Source organism: Narcine bancroftii, chromosome 11, assembly GCF_036971445.1.
Source record: "Narcine bancroftii isolate sNarBan1 chromosome 11, sNarBan1.hap1, whole genome shotgun sequence".
Lineage (NCBI taxonomy): Eukaryota > Metazoa > Chordata > Chondrichthyes > Torpediniformes > Narcinidae > Narcine > Narcine bancroftii.
Genome location: NC_091479.1, coordinates 86,523,360 through 86,543,415, shown reverse-complemented (window position 1 = coordinate 86,543,415; position 20,056 = coordinate 86,523,360). Strand labels below are relative to the sequence as shown.

The 20,056-nt window shown below is 45.0% G+C and overlaps 1 pseudogene; it reads left to right on the top strand.

Annotated features, from left to right (window-relative positions):
- The first annotated feature begins 9,217 nt into the window (after window positions 1–9,217).
- Window positions 9,218–20,056, top strand: part of LOC138745600 (ubiquitin-ribosomal protein eL40 fusion protein-like) — a 30,925-nt pseudogene continuing 20,086 nt past the window's right edge.

Here is a 20,056-nt window from a genome sequence, read left to right as displayed (position 1 = left end):
ATGCTGCTGTTGGTCTAGTTCAAGACTTGGTTTCTGATTATGAAAACTAATGTCCTGTCGCTGGGAGGAAGAGTTTGCTAAAGCTGAAATATTTTTGACTGTCTACAGCAGTTTGATGACCATCATTGGTGGATGGGTTGGCCTTGATTTAAGCTTGAGTAACAGCTGAGAATAACAAGGAAGAAACTAGAGAGAGGAGCGGCAGCAGTGAGGCAGAGGAGGGTGGTATTGTGTAAGAAGCTATACCCAGGGCAAGACTTCAGAAAGAATTTCTCTCTTCTGATCTTCCTGGAGTCTGAGAATACGCATTCCACAAAAGGGGGCTGTCACCATGTGCTGTTGCCTATTGGCAACCCTGTCCCAAACGTCCCACTGGGCACAGTCAGAACTACCTCTGACCAGGAAAATCATCATCTCATTTATTATGCTACCAGTTTAATTTCTCTTTGGCTTGGCTTCGCGGACGAAGATTTATGGAGGGGGTAAAAAAGTCCACGTCAGCTGCAGGCTCGTTTGTGGCTGACCAGTCCGATGCGGGACAGGCAGACACGATTGCAGCGGTTGCAAGGGAAAATTGGTTGGTTGGGGTTGGGTGTTGGGTTTTTCCTCCTTTGCCTTTTGTCAGTGAGGTGGGCTCTGCGGTCTTCTTCAAAGGAGGCTGCTGCCCGCCAAACTGTGAGGCGCCAAGATGCACGGTTTGAGGCGTTATCAGCCCACTGGCGGTGGTCAATGTGGCAGGCACCAAGAGATTTCTTTAGGCAGTCCTTGTACCTTTTCTTTGGTGCACCTCTGTCACGGTGGCCAGTGGAGAGCTCGCCATATAATACGATCTTGGGAAGGCGATGGTCCTCCATTCTGGAGACGTGACCCATCCAGCGCAGCTGGATCTTCAGCAGCATGGACTCGATGCTGTCGACCTCTGCCATCTCGAGTACCTCGACGTTAGGGGTGTGAGCGCTCCAATGGATGTTGAGGATGGAGCGGAGACAACGCTGGTGGAAGTGTTCTAGGAGCCGTAGGTGGTGCCGGTAGAGGACCCATGATTCGGAGCCGAACAGGAGTGTGGGTATGACAACGGCTCTGTATACGCTTATCTTTGTGAGGTTTTTCAGTTGGTTGTTTTTCCAGACTCTTTTGTGTAGTCTTCCAAAGGCGCTATTTGCCTTGGCGAGTCTGTTGTCTATCTCATTGTCGATCCTTGCATCTGATGAAATGGTGCAGCCGAGATAGGTAAACTGGTTGACCGTTTTGAGTTTTGTGTGCCCGATGGAGATGTGGGGGGGCTGGTAGTCATGGTGGGGAGCTGGCTGATGGAGGACCTCAGTTTTCTTCAGGCTGACTTCCAGGCCAAACATTTTGGCAGTTTCCGCAAAGCAGGACGTCAAGCGCTGAAGAGCTGGCTCTGAATGGGCAACTAAAGCGGCATCATCTGCAAAGAGTAGTTCACGGACAAGTTTCTCTTGTGTCTTGGTGTGAGCTTGCAGGCGCCTCAGATTGAAGAGACTGCCATCCGTGCGGTACCGGATGTAAACAGCGTCTTCATTGTTGGGGTCTTTCATGGCTTGGTTCAGCATCATGCTGAAGAAGATTGAAAAGAGGGTTGGTGCGAGAACACAGCCTTGCTTCACGCCATTGTTAATGGAGAAGGGTTCAGAGAGCTCATTGCTGTATCTGACCCGACCTTGTTGGTTTTCGTGCAGTTGGATAATCATGTTGAGGAACTTTGGGGGACATCCGATGCGCTCTAGTATTTGCCAAAGCCCTTTCCTGCTCACGGTGTCGAAGGCTTTGGTGAGGTCAACAAAGGTGATGTAGAGTCCTTTGTTTTGTTCTCTGCACTTTTCTTGGAGCTGTCTGAGGGCAAAGACCATGTCAGTGGTTCCTCTGTTTGCGCGAAAGCCGCACTGTGATTCTGGGAGAATATTCTCAGCGACACTAGGTATTATTCTATTTAGTAGAATCCTAGCGAAGATTTTGCCTGCAATGGAGAGCAACGTGATTCCCCTGTAGTTTGAGCAGTCTGATTTCTCGCCTTTGTTTTTGTACAGGGTGATGATGGTGGCATCACGAAGATCCTGAGGCAGTTTACCTTGGTCCCAACAAAGCTTGAAAAACTCATGCAGTTTGGCATGCAGAGTTTTGCCGCCAGCCTTCCAGACTTCTGGGGGGATTCCATCCATACCTGCTGCTTTGCCACTTTTCAGTTGTTCGATTGCCTTATATGTCTCATCCAGGGTGGGAACCTCATCCAGCTCTAGCCTTAGGGGCTGTTGAGGGAGCTGGAGCAGGGCGGAATCTTGGACTGAGCGGTTGGTACTGAAAAGAGATTGGAAGTGTTCTGACCATCGGTTGAGGATGGAGATCTTGTCGCTGAGGAGGACTTTGCCGTCTGAGCTGCGCAGCGGGCTTTGGACTTGGGGTGAGGGGCCGTACACAGCCTTTAGAGCCTCGTAGAAACCCCTGAAGTCGCCAATGTCCGCGCTGAGCTGTGTTCGTTTGGCGAGGCTAGTCCACCACTCATTTTGGATCTCCCGGAGTTTGCGCTGAAGATGGCTGCATGCGCGACGGAAGGCTTGTTTCTTCTCTGGACAGGACGGCTTTGTAAGGTGAGCCTGGTGGGCAGCTCGCTTCTTTGCCAGCAGCTCCTGGATTTCCTGGCTGTTTTCGTCAAACCAGTCCTTGTTTTTCCTGGAGGAGAAGCCCAGTACCTCTTCAGTGGATTGCAGTATGGTAGCCTTCAACTGATCCCAGAGGGTTTCAGGGGACGGGTCCGTGAGGCGGGTTGCAACGTCGAGCTTTGCTTTGAGGTTTGCCTGGAAGTTTCCTCTCGCTTCGTCTGACTGCAGTTTTCCAACATTGAACCTCTTTCTGGGGGCTTTATTGTTCCTGGGCTTTGGCTTGAAGTGAAGGTTGAGCTTGCAGCGAACCAGCCGGTGGTCAGTGTGGCATTCCGCGCTAGGCATGACCCTGGTGTGGAGCACATCTTGTTTGTCACTTTCTCGCACCAGGATGTAGTCCAGGAGGTGCCAGTGTTTGGATCGGGGATGCATCCAGGTGGTCTTAAGGCTGTCCCTCTGCTGAAAAAGGGTGTTTGTAATGACAAGCCGCTGTTCTGCGCAGAGCTCCAACAGGAGGCGCCCATTGTCGTTGCACTTGCCGACGCCATGCTTGCCCAGGATTCCTGGCCAGGTTTCTGAGTCTTTGCCGACACGAGCGTTGAAGTCGCCCAGGATGACAACCTTGTCGGCTGTAGGGGTACGTTGGATGAGGTTGCGCAGGTCGGTGTAGAACTTGTTCTTTTCTGCTGGTTCCGCCTGGAGGGTTGGAGCATAGACACTGATGAGGGTGATGTGACGCTTGTTTTGAAGTGGGAGTCGCATGGACATGATTCGGTCCGAGAGGCCTGTCGGAAGGTTTTCGAGTTTGGAGGCAATGAAGCTCTTGACCATGAAGCCTACACCAGATAGGCGTCGTTCATCCGAAGGCTTGCCAGACCAGTAGAGTGTGTAGCCCGCGCCGCGTTCTTGGAGGCTGCCTACATCTGCCAGGCGGACTTCACTGAGAGCGGCTATGTCGATGTCAAGTCTGAGGAGTTCATGTGCAATGAGGGCAGACCGACGTTCAGGTCGGTGGCTGTCAGCCTTGTCTAGCATGGTTCTGATGTTCCAGCATGCTAGCTTGAGTTTGTGAGCATCTTTTGAGGGGGAGGACGTGGAGGGGGAGGACGTGGAGGGGGAGGACGTGGAGGGGGAGGACGTGGAGGGGGAGGACGTTGAGGGGGAGGACGTGGACCTGTCCTCGGGCCTGCGCAAAGGAGCTTTTAGGTGGAGTGCAGTGCGCGCAGTACTGGCCCCACCCTTTACACCCATGGTTCGTGTGCCGTGGCCAAGCAAGCTGGGACGTGGCAGCGAGGTCCTTGGGTCGTAGGTTTTATATCGGAGTGGCCTTCTCCTATGCAGGTTTCTTACCCGGGCTGGAGGGGCCTGCCTCCCCTCCTAGGTCGGTCCATACTGCCCGGACCGGGGCCGAGGCCGCCGCAGTTCACCCTGTGCCTGGACTGGGGCCACCGCCTCCCACTCCCTGCCCGGACCGGGGCCTCCGCCTGCCTCACTCGACCGAGGCCGGGGCCGCCGTCTCCCCCTTGCTCCTGCCCGTATCGGGGCCGCCGCCGTCTACCCTTCGCCCGGACCGGGGCCGGGGCCGCTGCTGCTCTCCCTGTGCCCGGACTGGGGCCACCGTCTCCCCCTTGCTCCTGCCCGTATCGAGGCCGCCGCCGTCTACCCTTCGCCCGGACCGGGGCCGGGGCCGCTGCTGCTCTCCCTGTGCCTGGACTGGGGCCGCCGCCTCCCACTCCCTGTCCGGACCGGGGCCTCCGCCTGCCTCACTCGACCGAGGCCGGGGCCGCCGTCTCCCCCTTGCTCCTGCCCGCATCGGGGCCGCCGCCGTCTTAATTTTAATTTAAGTTTAATTTTAAGTTTAATTTAGCAATAGCTAAATCACAACACCTCCAATGTTTTCTAGCCAGGAGGAACCGCCGCTTTACTCACTCTCTTGGCAGAGTGATAAATCATGCCCTGGGCCTTTCCTGTCCATTTAGCTTCCCTGAGGAGGCCAAGCATGTTCTGATTACCTAGGGCAGTGGTTTTCAAACTGGCCCCTAAACTAACATTCCACCTTAAGTGATCGCTATGCCATAACTGCTCTGTGATCAGTAAAGGATTGCTTAAGGGGGTATGTGAGTGGGAAGGGAAGGTTGAGAACCATTACTCTTGACCCAATTGTTACTGAAATATTTTGCTTGAGAAAAGTGGTCACTGACCCATTTCCTTTGGTGTTATGAAATCGTGCACATAACGAGTCAATTAGGTACGATTAAAACAGTGGTTTTCAAATGTTTTTCTTTCCACTTACATACCACCTTAAGCAATCCCTTACTAACCAATGAGCACTTATGGAATATTTAAAGTGGAATGTGAGTTTAAGGGGGAAGTTTGAAGGCCACTAGTCTAGGGCCACTTTATCATCAGGTTGGCACCTGCCCAACATGCAAGCGCATGACTAGTGAAGGCAAGGACTCCTTCATCTTCACCACTTACCTCTGTCAAATTTATTCCAATCAGCTTTTACAGAAGAAATATGAGCAGTAGCTGGCCATCTAGTCCGTTGAGCCTGCTCCACCATTCAATAACATCATGATTGATCTGATCTAGACTCACCTCTGCATCATGGGTAATAGTAGTCTTCTGGGGAAGAATAGACATCCAAATATCTCATTGGCTGCTTTTAGGAATATGTGCATGAGAACTTAGAATAGTATTGCCCAGGAACACTACTACATGTCTGAGCCAAACATGATGTCAAAATCAAATGTAAACTCTGTTTCTTGTGCATGATAGATATTCAAAGAGGCAGAAGATACTGTGTTAGATGCAGAGGCTGGATGGAACTACAGAATTGATCAACAAGTCAGCCAAACAAAAGTGAAAACTGAAATCACATGAATAACTGGGTTTCTCAATCAAGGTTTAAACTTATATTCAATTTAGGATGAGTTACGTCCCTGAGGAGCGATTCTGAAGTATCATTATCAGTGCCGCACTTCTCTACTGTGTTGTAATGATAAATAACCTTTGCCACCAGATAAGTGTAGTGCGCGTCGAAAGAACCAAAGACATTGATCCAAACCAAGGCTTTTATTAACTAAAAGACTGGACCATATCACAAATAGGTCGACCAGTCCAGAATGACCTGGTCTGGCTAGGAGCAATCCTTTAAGACCTCCCAGTAGGTGGTGCTACACTCTCAGCCAATCACAGTCAACCTCCACGACCATCTGTATATATGTACATATACACATTGGCGATAGAATCTGTACTATCGCAATAAGTAACGTCAAATTCAGCTGGAGCAGGCGAGACGACGGACTGTGTCACTGGTTACCGGGTCTCTGAGAGAGAAAATCACTGAAGGAAACTTTGCTTGCTCTGTACAAAATGCCAACAATTCTGCAGTCCTTCCCCTTTATTGACCTTACTACTAAATTGTTTACTCCTCCACTTCATCTTCTGCCACCTTCATGCAAATGTAGTGCAAGTTCTAGAAATGGGGAGTAAACCACTGTAAGTCCAGAACATCTGCAGAAAGAGAAGCTGAGCTGCCAGTTTTGACGGGGAGAGGCAGAGTAGATGTGAATAGGCTCTTCCTCTTGAGGGCAGGTGAGATTGGAATGAGGGGGTCATCAGTTAAGGGTTGGGGGCAAAAGTTTAGAAGTGACATGATGGGGAAACTTCTGAGAGTGGAATGACCTTCCGGAAAAGATGGTTGCAGCAGGGTCAATTTTGTCATTTAAGAGAAGGTTGGATGAGTGCATGGATGGGAGGAGATTGGAGGGTTATGGACAGGGAGCGGGTAGGTGGAACAAGTGGAGTTCTCTTAAATCGGTGCAGACTAGAGGGGCTGAGATGGCATGTTTCCATACTGTAATTGTTATATGGTTATAATGAAGATTGGTGACCTCAAACATTAACGCTCTCCACACATACTACTGAGCCTTCTGGGTATTTTCAGCACCTTACTTTTCTGTTATTATTTATGCCCATACTGATATGAACGAACAGCTCCGAATCTGGAACAAACACAAGTTACTCACCCCTTCTAGCCTAGCCTCTGAATTATGTACTGTCATGCAAGAACACGTGAGTAACAGAAACTGAAACTTAACACCCAACTTTGATTAAACAGAGTGAAACCTAAAAGTCTGCAAACGCTGGGATTGTAGTAAAAACACACAGAAATGCTGGAGGAACTCGGCCGGTCTCGCAGTGTCCATAGGAGGTAAAGAAGATATATACTGACATTTTGGCCCAGAGCCCTTCCTGAAAGAATAAGCAAAGAACAAGAATGTGTCAGAATAAAGACAAGGTGTTGATGATGATACTTCAGAATCGCGATGATAAGGGGAGAGGAGAGAATTGATTTTGGCGCTGTGAAAGGAGTCAGAGGGAAAAGGGAAGAGGGAGTCAGAGAGAGGGAGAGAGAGAGAGAGAGAGAGAGGCAGAGCTGGGAGGAAGGGTGATAGGGAAAAAGAAAGGGGGATGGGAGTTTAATGGAAACCGGAGAAGTCGATTAACTTGGAAGAAGGATGTGGTGGTACACCATCGGCCTACTACAGGGGGCAACCTCTGTACCTGCAGGAGTGTAAGGGGACAGGACAACACCTGGCTGGCTGTCAATCAGTCAGCCTGAATGGATCAAGCCCCACCCGGTCGGGTGTCAATCACCCTGCGGGATATCAGCCTGCACCGGTCTCCCGAGGCCTCACTCAGAGTTGCTACAGCCGTAGCCAGTCTGGCTCTGTGGAAGTCTTTGTGGATTAAAGCCTGTTGTAGTCTTTATCTTTGTGTGTGTCTGATTCTGGCTAACAGTGCACTACAAAGGAGCACTTCACTGACAATTGTTTCCACCAGAACTCCTGCAGATGTATGAGGTCAGATCAGGAAGCTGAACTCAAATCTGCCAAGAGGGCAATGTTAATGCCATCTGGTTGAAGGGGGCCTAGGCAGGTGTTGTTCCTCCAATTTGCAATTTTCAGTCTGACAGGGCATGAGGCCATGGACAGACATGTCAGCAAGGGAAAGGGATAGGGAATTGAAATGGGAGGCCACTGGGAGATTTGATTAGGCTGATCCCAGTTCTGAGAAAAAGTCATTGATCTGTTTTTCTCTCCACAGCTGCGATCTGGCATTCTGAACATTTCAGCATTTTCTTTTTAATTTGCACCTCCGGCAGCCATCATGTTTTACATTTGTGTGAACCCCCTCAACCTTTCTTTATGACGTTCATGAAATATGGATTTGTCAGAGCAGAGAGAGAAGTTCCATGTTTCATAAGAAGCACCTTTTCATGACCAGACAGTGGAACGTTGATTTAAAATCTGATATGTAAGATGGACACTTTGATGATAGAGTGCTCGCTCAGAACGGAACTAAATTGGAAGCCAGTGTGTGAGAACTGGGATTTTGAACCAATGGGACTTCAGCTCAGCCCAAGAATGGTCAGTTTGCTTCTTCTTATTTCATAGTTTCTACAGTTTGAGGCTCAAAACTGAAATTCAAACAGTGATTTTTCAAGGTTTGCGTTAAATCCACACCTGAAGCAACACTGGCAAACTGCTCTAATTAGACTGCACCATTGCACTCTTGGCAGATTTGAGTTCATCTACCTGATCTGACCTCATACATCTGCAGGAGCTCTGGTGGAAACAATCGTCAGTGAAGTGGTGCTTCTTCAAGTTAATCAGTACATTCATCGTCATTTTACCGCTCAGGTCGTGTCTATTTCAACAAGAATATGTCAGAGAAGCAGAGCTTCTAAGAACTGAGAATCTGGGATATACAAGATTGCTGTCATCCTGCAGAGGTCACTGTAGCACCACAGACTCTTTCAGCAGAAGAGATGGGCTGGATTGACTGTGAACTGGACATTGCTTCATTGCACCATGCCACGTGTTTAATGTGCAGTCAAGCATTTCCAAATGTAGTCATTGTTCAATCATTATTTAACTAACTTTGTTCCTACGTTTTTATGTTCCTTCTAATGTACTGGTCTTATTACATACCCTACCAGAAACCATGTCTTAATGGGGTGAATAGCCTGTTTCTGCTCCTATGTCTTATGGTCTAATATCCACAAAATAAAGCCATACATTGACAAATGGAGGGATTTATTTTATGAGAGTATGCCATGAAGCCCAGTCTAGTGACATAGATGTTACAGTACTCAAGACACAACACTATCCCATGAATTCATGTTTTAGATATCAGATTCTCCCCTCCTCCAGTAATCATTTTTAAGGGAGATCTCCAATGGGGCAGCAGGTTGGGCTTTTCATTGTACTTCTTGTCACCCTGAGGCAAATGTCCTTCCTGTTCATTAAAACACAGTCTTTATCTATGTATACCTTCCAGTTAAGGAAATTAGGTATAATTGCCAACCCTTCAGGTTAAAAGTCTTGGAAAGATGTGACTGAATAACGAACATTCATTCGGAACCACAACGATTTTTGAGACGAAAGTAAATTCAGAGGAGCAGGAAAAACACTAAATGAATTTAACTGCTTGTGTGCAACGCTCCAAGCATTTGCTCTGGTTTTTGTGAGGTGACAATGGGTCAGAACACACAGGATAGATTTCAACTTGTGTCCAATAACTGCTGCATGCACTTGTAGCCAATAACGTGACTGTGACCACTTTCAGATGTGTGCCTTATTATCGAAGGATGAGTTAGATGCATGATCCATAACAGATACCAACCACACCCTACACGACCATTTGCGGTTGAAAAGTAGCCTGCCTCTCTGAATGAGAAATGTCTCTGCTTCAATTTGCCTTTCACGCTGCTGGGTAGTGAAAATCACAGCGACCATGGGCAGGATTTCATCAAGGATATGCTAGAGAAAGAGAGGAGGACAAATATATTCACCTTCCCCACAGATGAACACAAAATATCTGACTGACTGAATAGCACAGATGATTATCATCCATAGATAGGGAAAAGTACACATAAGACTGCTTTGCAGACGGCAAGCTCATATCTCAGCTCTACTATAGAGAGAACAAAGTTGAGGAATTCAAAGGACCAGGATCATCACTCTTCATTTGCAGGATGGGAATGCATTGAACAGGTTGGCTGTCAGACTCTGTGAAGCAATTTTCAATCTGGACTTGGAATGGTTGGGTGAGCATTGTTTTTACAAATACAGTTGAAGCACTGCAATTAACTATGTAGCCTGTACCCTGGTTGGTACATGCAAATTACATAAGACACTTGGGTTACTAACCACTAACATCATTAAAGCAGAAATATGTTGAGCCCCACCAAATTGAGAACCTTGCAAAGCTTGCGAGAAAGAATAAAACGGCAATAAGTTTGAGGAACATCTACTTCACCAGCTCTCCTTAACTAACAACCCCCTCACTCCCAGAAAGTTTGCTGCACTAGAAGTCTTCCCGACTAGCTGGGATGTCCCTGTCTGCATTCATGCCTCTCAGGCTTAAGTTTTGTGAGATTACTGACTGTGAGATTGCAAATGCCTCCATCAAAGTCAAAGGAAATCATTGGTATAGCGCATTGCAAAGGCAGAAAAACATGGTGCAAGAGTTTCCAACACAGTGGAGATTTATCTTGGTGCAGTGAATCCATGTTGTTCTCATGCTTAGAAGTGGGCCAGCACATTTACCCATGACTCTAATCATCCCTTGTCTCTGGAATTCATTATATTGAAGTTAATTAAGTGAACTTCAATGAGCGGTCACCACTGTGGTATGGTACTGACGGCTGGGGGAGAAACTTCTTGGCCTACGTTTTGTCATTAGGACAGTCGTTAGCTTCTGGAGGTGCTTCCATTAACCATAATACTTTAATTACTTTTGGAATCATGAGTGCTTCAAATATCTAAGGTGCTGTTGAGTTGTGCAGAATGGAGGACTTGATATTGATGGTCAGGATTGAATATTGATACATAGAAGCAGGAAAGGCCTAAGCAAAGCCTGAGGAAGAAACCAAGAAGTTACCTTCAGTTAGGAAGCAGTCCGCCAAGATTTCTATTCCTGATTATCATTCTGTGGGTCCTGGAATAATTCTACCCATTGATGAAAATGTTTTACTCAACTACTGTTGCTGGAAACTACGTGTATCTAACAAGGTCAGGAAGAAGCAATGTCCTCTGTGGGCAAGTCTGTCAATTCTTCAATTTTCACATATGAACAAAAAGTATTTAGCGAAGGCAATGGAGGGTTGTCAGGACCATGAATCTATACTTTAGGATGTCAACATTATCAGGAAGGTATGAAGGAAGAAACTTGGTGGAGAAAGTTATGGTTCTGGGCTTTATGTAGTCTTCATTTGTCAAATTAAAACATATAAATTAAAAGGGATTTACCACCTCCATCCTTGTATCAGTTTTGAGATCACGCAACAAGAGAATCATTATCAATACCAACTCTTCTTGGAATAACTGAAATTAATCTTTAAAGCTGACTATGCAAATGAGGTAAAATAGACACTATTTCCTGGTTTCATACATTATCAATGTCTTTGCTGAAATATATGATAAAATGTAAATTTTCAGAAAGAATCAATTCTCTGAAATGCGTATGTGCTAACCAATGTTATGCTTGACTCGTGATTATATTTGAATCAGGATTTTTCTGAACTGAAAAAAATAGCCCACGGCCAATCATATGCCATAGGCTGCAAAATTAATCATTCACCAATTCAATCTATCTGCAGATTAAAAAGTTGTGTGATTGTATGAATGAGTAGCAATTTACTTTTTAACATTTTTCATGTTCTTCAGCAGTTAAATGTCTTGTTTACTTTCATTGCAGTTAATCATTTCTCTTTTCTTTCATTATCCACCAATCATATTCCAATAACTGGAGTTAATATTTTGAACATCGTCTCTGAATTGAAAAGAATATCAATGCGGCGAAGCATTTTAATGCAAAGCTAAAGCCAGAGAGATGATCAAAATCTTGAATTTACTGAGGAGGGAAAGATGAAAGGTGATGGATCAACAACACCAGAATGGCAAACAGAAGTGTGAAGGCCAAGAAGGATTGTTATTTCTTGGAACTTGTAGAATCCTTCATGACAGTTCTGGTTCACTGTAAAAACATCTAAAGATAAACTTGTCATGTAACTCAACACCACCATTTGAATGGCTTAAAAAAAAACTCGTAACTTTCCGCATCTATGATTCTCACAGCAGTTCCAGGCATTTTCTTTCCCCTGCCCATCATACTACTTGGCAATCTTGACCTTAGTTTTCCAGCATCTTACTCTACATTACTGCTTGCATAGACTGTTGATCAAAAGCATTGAAACTCCAATTGACCTCCAGTAGCCAACACTGGAAACTCCACACATTCCATTCCACAATTTGGCAGATGTACTCAAGACTTTCCAGATCCCTTATTGTTCTTCTTTCTTCTTTGTTCCATTCTCCAAAACCCTCCTCTTTGCAATTTACTTGCTGCTTGATATTTTGCTCCCACACGTCCAGATGCTATTTTCACCTTTTTCTGACAGATAAGGTTAAAGGAGATGAAGAATTTAAAGTCGGTTATCATCTCATGTTGTTGCAGTGAAATGATTTGCTGTTTGTCTCCCAGCTGGGGAAAAAGGTGTTCAAAAGAGTAGGTTAGACTACTCCAAAATCCATCTGCAAAAGCTCCTGGCCACCACCTCCTTCATGACAGGTCGAGAAATTGTTCAACGAACAGCAGCAACATCAGAAGGAAGAACAAAATAGTTACACAGCCTATGTTAACATACCAAATTACTCTAACTCAAGCATCAAACTTGTGAGCTTGCAATTGGCAGAGAAAAGTCTGCAAATAATTTCTTCTTGAACACAATGAAAAAGATTTATGAAATGTTTTCTGCCACCAGCTGAAGTTTGGCAGTGTGTTGACTAAATCTAGTGTAAAAACCGGATAATTGGATAACATTTCATGCTTGAATCAGAATTTGTGCTTGGATGCATAATTCCACATAAAAAGATCAGAGAAATTGCTGGGTTTGCTCTGTGATTGGAAAGAATAAGTACTTGGTACCAACAGAATTCTGAGCAACATATAACAGGATTAGCAATGCTACATGTGCGACAATAGAGTAATTGGCACATTTAGATGGTTAGATCAGTATGGAAACTCTATGCTACATAATATACCCTGATTCAAAGGGTACAGCAATATTTCAGGATATAATCTTCTTTATAAGTGCAATTAGAAATAAAATCAGGCCAAGAAAACAAGTGATTCAGGCTCAGCTGCATAAAGAAATAAAAACCGTCGGGTTCCCGTACAAATTTTGCATTGGATCAAAATGTGTTCAAATGACATTGGAATAACTACCTCACCATTCCTCACAAAAACGAATTCACTCGGCATTCTCCTCATCCATCCAAACTGCAGCAAAATCTAATCCTTGTCTGGATTGTGGGGAATCATTGAATTTAATCTGATGCCATGAGAGGATTAGTTTGTGTAAACTGCTGCAAGATTGCACCTACTTCATGAAAGTAATGGAATGATGGGGAAAGGAGCGGGAATAAATGGGTCAGGAGACACATTTTATCCCTGAGGTGTGAATAATTGCTTTAATATTATTCAAAATTGATTGAGTATGCCTCCTGAGAGCCATAACAAAATCGAAGTCAATGAGGGAAAACAAATCAAACGGTTGTTATGCTTGACACAAAAGAAGATGTTTATGATTCTTAGAAGTCAATCACTGAACGCAAATGTATCTTTGAGGGATCTACTCAGAGTAATGACTCTACCCGAAGCTCTCAATGTTTTTCCATCCATCATAGGATCACTGATAATTCATTTTCTCTCAATTTCCTTTAAACATGATGCTGCACAATACAGTTAACAACTTGGATACCAAGGAGTCATCACAAGTGAGGAGCCAAGATGGACCAGCCACTTTATTGCCATGCCAGACACTTGCTACTCCAATAAAAATAAATCACTGGCATCAACCATGCACAAGATTTAAAAAAAATAATGGATTACCTTCTGATATAGAGGAGCTCAGTAAGACCAGGAAATTCACAGCAACAAGACACATACCAGCTAGACTTATCTGAAAAGTATGTTTCCCTGACATTTCCTATTATTTAGAATGGGTACAATCATTTAAGGCAGTGTTTATCAAACATTTTCTTTCCACTCACATACCACTTTAAGTCGTCTCTATGCCATAAGTGTTCTGTGATTAGTAAAGGATTACTTAAGGTGGTATGCGAATGGGAAGGGAAGGTTGAGAACCACTGCTCCTGACCCAATTGTCACTGAAATATTTTGTTTGAGAAAAATTGTCACTGGCCCATTTCCTTTGGAGTTACAAAAGCGTGCACATGACAAGGCAATTAGGGACGATTAAAACCGTGGTTTTCAAACATTTTCTTCCCCCTCACATCCCACCTGAAGTGATCCGTTACTAATCACAGAGCACCTATGGCATAGGGATTACTTCAGATGGGATGTGAGTGGAAAGAAAAAGTTTGAAAGCCACTGAAATTTAAGGCATCGTAGAATTTTTATCAAATGATTTTAAAAAAATTTCTTCCAGCAGAAAAGAAGATATTATTCAGAAATGGGGTTTATGTTGATTTTAACTCATTACTTGTAATGTGAAGTGAAGTTCAAAGTTGCTATTTTAATGAGTATCACATGGCACCATTAATTTCAGGTCCACATTAGCCTTGAGATCTGAACTATATACTTCCAGGTTATCAAGTATTATTAAACCAACTGTCTCAATTGTATAATATTGTTCAGTTTCAGAATTCTCCATCGTGGACAAGATAATGTGGCACAATGTGTAGAATGCTGAGCTGATAACAAGATAATGCGGCACAATGTGTAGAATGCTGAGCTGATAACAAGCCATCCATTGTGCCTGTTGTTTTATATAAATATTTCAATTGGTGTCATTGCTCATATCAATAACTATTTGAATTGCATAGGTGCTATTAAAGTACAGGACTTGATGCAGAAGTGTTAATTTTATAAAGCTGACTCTAGTGGGAGCATATTTTGCTGACAATTACAGGCTTTTGGATAATGTGCCAAAGCTATCAACAGTTATTTGTCGCAATAATCAGAAAAATTGAATCAAATAAATGTCTGGATTATTTGATTTAAGTCATGTTGAAAATCACCATGTCGTGGGAAATGTTTTCTAAACTTAAGCAGTGTTTTCCCAGGTCTGTTGACAATCAGATGAAGATTCTAATTGTTCCAAAACGTCCGCTGAATAAACTAAGTTAGCTTGCCTGAAGGCAATGCCATCCTTGTAACTGCTGAAGGTCTGCGATCTTTTTCCCACACAATCAATGCCCACACAATAGCAGTCCAATTTTACACATTTAATTAGAAAGCTGCATAAAACATCAGGCTCGATTACATGAAATCAATGGAAATCATGACGTCACATTTTTATCTTTTGGAGGGGAGATGAAAATCAGCCCACTTCATTGAATCTTTAACTGGCAGATACGATGTCAATCAGATATGTGGCCACCTTTTATATTTAGATGAATGAAGAGTGATTCTGGGAGAATATTCTCGGCGACACTAGGTATTATTCTATTTAGTAGAATCCTAGCGAAGATTTTGCCTGCAATGGAGAGCAACGTGATTCCCCTATAGTTTGAGCAGTCTGATTTCTCGCCTTTGTTTTTGTACAGGGTGATGATGGTGGCATCACGAAGATCCTGATGCAGTTTTCCTTGGTCCCAACAAAGCTTGAAAAACTCATGCAGTTTGGCATGCAGAGTTTTGCCGCCAGCCTTCCAGACCTCTGGGAGGATTCCATCCATACCTGCTGCTTTGCCACTTTTCAGTTGTTCGATTGCCTTATATGTCTCATCCAGGGTGAGAACCTCATCCAGCTCTAGCCTTAGGGGCTGTTGAGGGAGCTGGAGCAGGGCGGAATCTTGGACTGAGCGGTTGGCACTGAAAAGAGATTGGAAGTGTTCTGACCATCGGTTAAGGATGGAGATCTTGTCGCTGAGGAGGACTTTGCCGTCTGAGCTGCGCAGCGGGCTTTGGACTTGGGGTGAGGGGCCGTACACAGCCTTTAGAGCCTCGTAGAAACCCCTGAAGGCTTTTGCGCAAACAGAGGAACTACTGACATGGTCTTTGCCCTCAGACAGCTCCAAGAAAAGTGCAGAGAACAAAACAAAGGACTCTACATCACCTTTGTTGACCTCACCAAAGCCTTCGACACCGTGAGCAGGAAAGGGCTTTGGCAAATACTAGAGCGCATCGGATGTCCCCCAAAGTTCCTCAACATGATTATCCAACTGCACGAAAACCAACAAGGTCGGGTCAGATACAGCAATGAGCTCTCTGAACCCTTCTCCATTAACAATGGCGTGAAGCAAGGCTGTGTTCTTGCACCAACCCTCTTTTCAATCTTCTTCAGCATGATGCTGAACCAAGCCATGAAAGACCCCAACAATGAAGACGCTGTTTACATCCGGTACCGCACGAATGGCAGTCTCTTCAATCTGAGGCGCCTGCAAGCTCACACCAAGACACAAGAGAAACTTGTCCGTGAACTACTCTTTGCAGACGATGCCGCTTTAGTTGCCCATTCAGAGCCAGCTCTTCAGCGCTTGACGTCCTGCTTTGTGGAAACTGCCAAAATGTTTGGCCTGGAAGTCAGCCTGAAGAAAACTGAGGTCCTCCATCAGCCAGCTCCCCACCATGACTACCAGCCCCCCCACATCTCCATCGGGCACACAAAACTCAAAATGGTCAACCAGTTTACCTATCTCGGCTGCACCATTTCATCAGATGCAAGGATCGACAATGAGATAGACAACAGACTCGCCAAGGCAAATAGCGCCTTTGGAAGACTACACAAAAGAGTCTGGAAAAACAACCAACTGAAAAACCTCACAAAGATAAGCGTATACAGAGCCGTTGTCATACCCACACTCCTGTTTGGCTCCGAATCATGGGTCCTCTACCGGCACCACCTACGGCTCCTAGAACGCTTCCACCAGCGTTGTCTCCGCTCCATCCTCAACATCCATTGGAGCGCTTTCATCCCTAACGTCGAAGTACTCGAGATGGCAGAGGTCGACAGCATCGAGTGCACGCTGCTGAATATCCAGCTGCGCTGGATGGGTCACGTCTCCAGAATGGAGGACCATCGCCTTCCCAAGATCGTGTTATATGGCGAGTTCTCCACTGGCCACCGTGACAGAGGTGCACCAAAGAAAAGGTACAAGGACTGCCTAAAGAAATCTCTTGGTGCCTGCCACATTGACCACCGCCAGTGGGCTGATAACACCTCAAACCGTGCATCTTGGCGCCTCACAGTTTGGCGGGCGGCAACCTCCTTTGAAGAAGACCACAGAGCCCACCTCACTGACAAAAGGCAAAGGAGGAAAAACCCAACACCCAACCCCAACCAACCAATTTTCCCCTGCAACCGCTGCAACCGTGTCTGCCTGTCCCGCATCGGACTTGTCAGCCACAAACGAGCCTGCAGCTGACGTGGACTTTTTACCCCCTCCATAAATCTTCGTCCGCGAAGCCAAGCCAAAGAAAAATGAAGAGTAAATGAGAGGCAAGAATCGACATCAGAGCGGTAGAATATGATGCTGAAGAAGTGGTCATGGGAAACAAAGAAATGGCAGATAAACTGAATTGTTATTTTGCATCACTGTGGAAAACATCAGTAACATGCCAGAAATTTGAAGGAGTCAGGGGGCAGAAGTGAGTGTCATCCCCTATTACTAGGAGAAGTTGCTTGGTGAGCTGAAGGTGGATCAGTCACCTGGAGTGGACGGACTGCATCCCAGGGTTCTGAAAAAGGTAGTGGAAAAGATTAAGATCTTTTAGGAATTGCTAGATTTAGGAATGATTCCAGATGACTAGAAATTTGCAAATATCATTGCACTCTTTAAGAAGGGAAAGAAGCAAAAGACAGGAAATTATAGGCCACTTAGCCTAACTTCAGTAGTTGGCAAAATTCTAGTCTATTTTTTTAAAATTACATATACAGCACAGTAACAGGCCATTTTGGCCCATAAGTTCATGCTGCCCAATTTACACCCAATTAACCTACAACCTTAGTACATTTCAAATAGTAGAAGGAAACCAAAGCCCATGGGGAAAGCCCATGCAGAAACGTGGAGAATAAACAAGTTCCTTACAGACAGCGTGGGATTCAAACCCGGTCCTGATCACCGGTGCTGTAAAGGTGTTGCGCTAACTGCTACACCAATTGTGCCGCCCCAACTGGATGAGATTTCAAGTACTTGAAAGCTCAAGATAAAGTATGCCAAAGTCAGCATGACTTTCTTCAGGGGAGATCTTACCTGATAAATCAGAGGAAGTAATGGACAGGATAGACAAAGGAGAATCAGTGTTTATTTGAATTTTTAGAAAGCCTTTGACAAGGTGCCAGACATGAGGCTGCTAAACAAGATCGAATTATTATGGAAAAGGATGGAAGACTGGCTGGCTAGCAGAAGGCAAAGAGTGAGAATAAAGGAACCTTCCCTGACTGGCTGCAGGTGACTACTGGCGTTCCGCGGGGACTGTGTTAAATCTGCTACTATTCATGCTGCATGTATACAATTTAGATGATAGAATTGATGGTTTTATAGCCAAGTTTTCAGATGATACCAAGATAGGTGGAGGGGCCGGTAGTGTTGAGGAAATAGGGAGTCTGCAAATGGAGCTGGATAGGCTGGGAGAGTGGGCGAAGAAGTGGCAGATGAAATAAACATAGAGGAATGTACTCTGGCAGAAGGAATAAAGGCATGGACTATCTTCTAAAGGGGGAGAAAATTCAGAAAATAGTTTTCCAAGGGACTTAGGTGTCCCAGTGTAGAATTCCCTAAAAGTTGACACAATAGTAAGAAAGGCAAATACAATTTTAGCATTCATTTCTGGAGAAACAGAACATAAAGGCAAAGATGTAATGCTAAGCTCTACAAGGCATTGGTCAGAGCACATTTGGTGTATTGCAAGCAACGTTTAGCTCTATATCTAAGGAAGGATGCACTGGCATTGAAGAGGGTCTAGAGGAGGTTTATGAGTATAACCCCTGTGGCATGAGGAGTGTTTGATGGCTCAGAGTCTGTACTCGCTGAAGTTTAGAAGGATGGTGGGTGGGGGGGGTGTCACCGACGCATGCTGAATATTGAAAGGTCAAGGTAGAGTAGATGTGGAAAAGACAGTTGTGGGAGAGCGTAGAACTACAGGGCCCTGCCTCAGAATAAAAGGATATCCCTTTAGAACAGAGATGAGAACTTTCTTCAGCCAAAGAATTGTGCATCTGTGGAATTCATTGCTACAGAAGCTATGGAGTCCAAGTCATTGGGTATACTTAAGCAGAGGTTTATAGATTCCTAATCAGTAAAGGTTATGGAGGCAGGAGAATGGGGTTGAAAGAAAAAGTACATCAGCCATGATTTGAATGGCAGGTGATACTTGATGGCCTGAATGGCCTCGTTCTGCTCCTAATTTTTTTATGGGTCATTTCCATAAGCTCCACTTGGCCACCTAATTAACTGGCACGTCTAATTAACACCCCTGTAATGTTATATTAATATTATATTATATATCTTTTCCTCCTATGAATCCTGTTGGACTTGCTAAATTTCTCCTGCATTTTTGTGTATTAACTATAATCACAACATTGGCAAACTTTCAAGATTATTTTTATTGCTGTGAAATAAAACAGTATTACATGTTATTGCATTTAGTCTCCTGTAAGGCAGACTGAAATTCACCAGCATTCAGAAATTGCCTGTCGCCCCTAACAGTCGGAGAAAGAGAAGCAAAAGAGAGTCCTTTCAGAGCTACTGTGTCCGTGGATTTGCTTCCAGGTCTTGCAGAGCCTCGGCAGCCACTTCACTCCAAACAACCAGTAACATGCGCTCCAGATCCAGACCTCTGACGTGATCAGAAGCCTTCAGCACCTGAGGCCTCCTGTGAGCACCTCCTGCCATTGGTACCCTCTTGCATCCAGCTCCAATACCTGGTACCTCTTCAGACAGTCTCGAGCCAGACTCTAGCATACCTGGTGCGAGTTCTTTGACAGCAAGTTGCCAGAAACTTGCAGCCTGTGTAGGCTCCTCACCTCAAGTCGCTGACAACCCCTCGAGGCCACTGTCAGTACAGACGCCACCATTTGGGTCGCAGGTTTTTAAACTAAAATACCATCGGCTTCTTTAACAGGCCATTTAAACCCTGTATGGAGTCGTCACTAAGAGGGAGTGCTGTATCTCCACTCCCCACTCACCCCATCTGCCGTTCCTTAGCCCATTGACTCAGTTGATCAAGATCCTGCTGTAATCATGGATAATATTGGTGACACCAATTTTGGTGTCATCTGCAAATTTACTATTCATGCCACCTACATTCTCATCGAGACACACAACAGTGGACACAACATTGTTCCCTGTGGCACATTGCATCATGGAACTCCAGACTGAAAAGCAGTGCTCCACTAC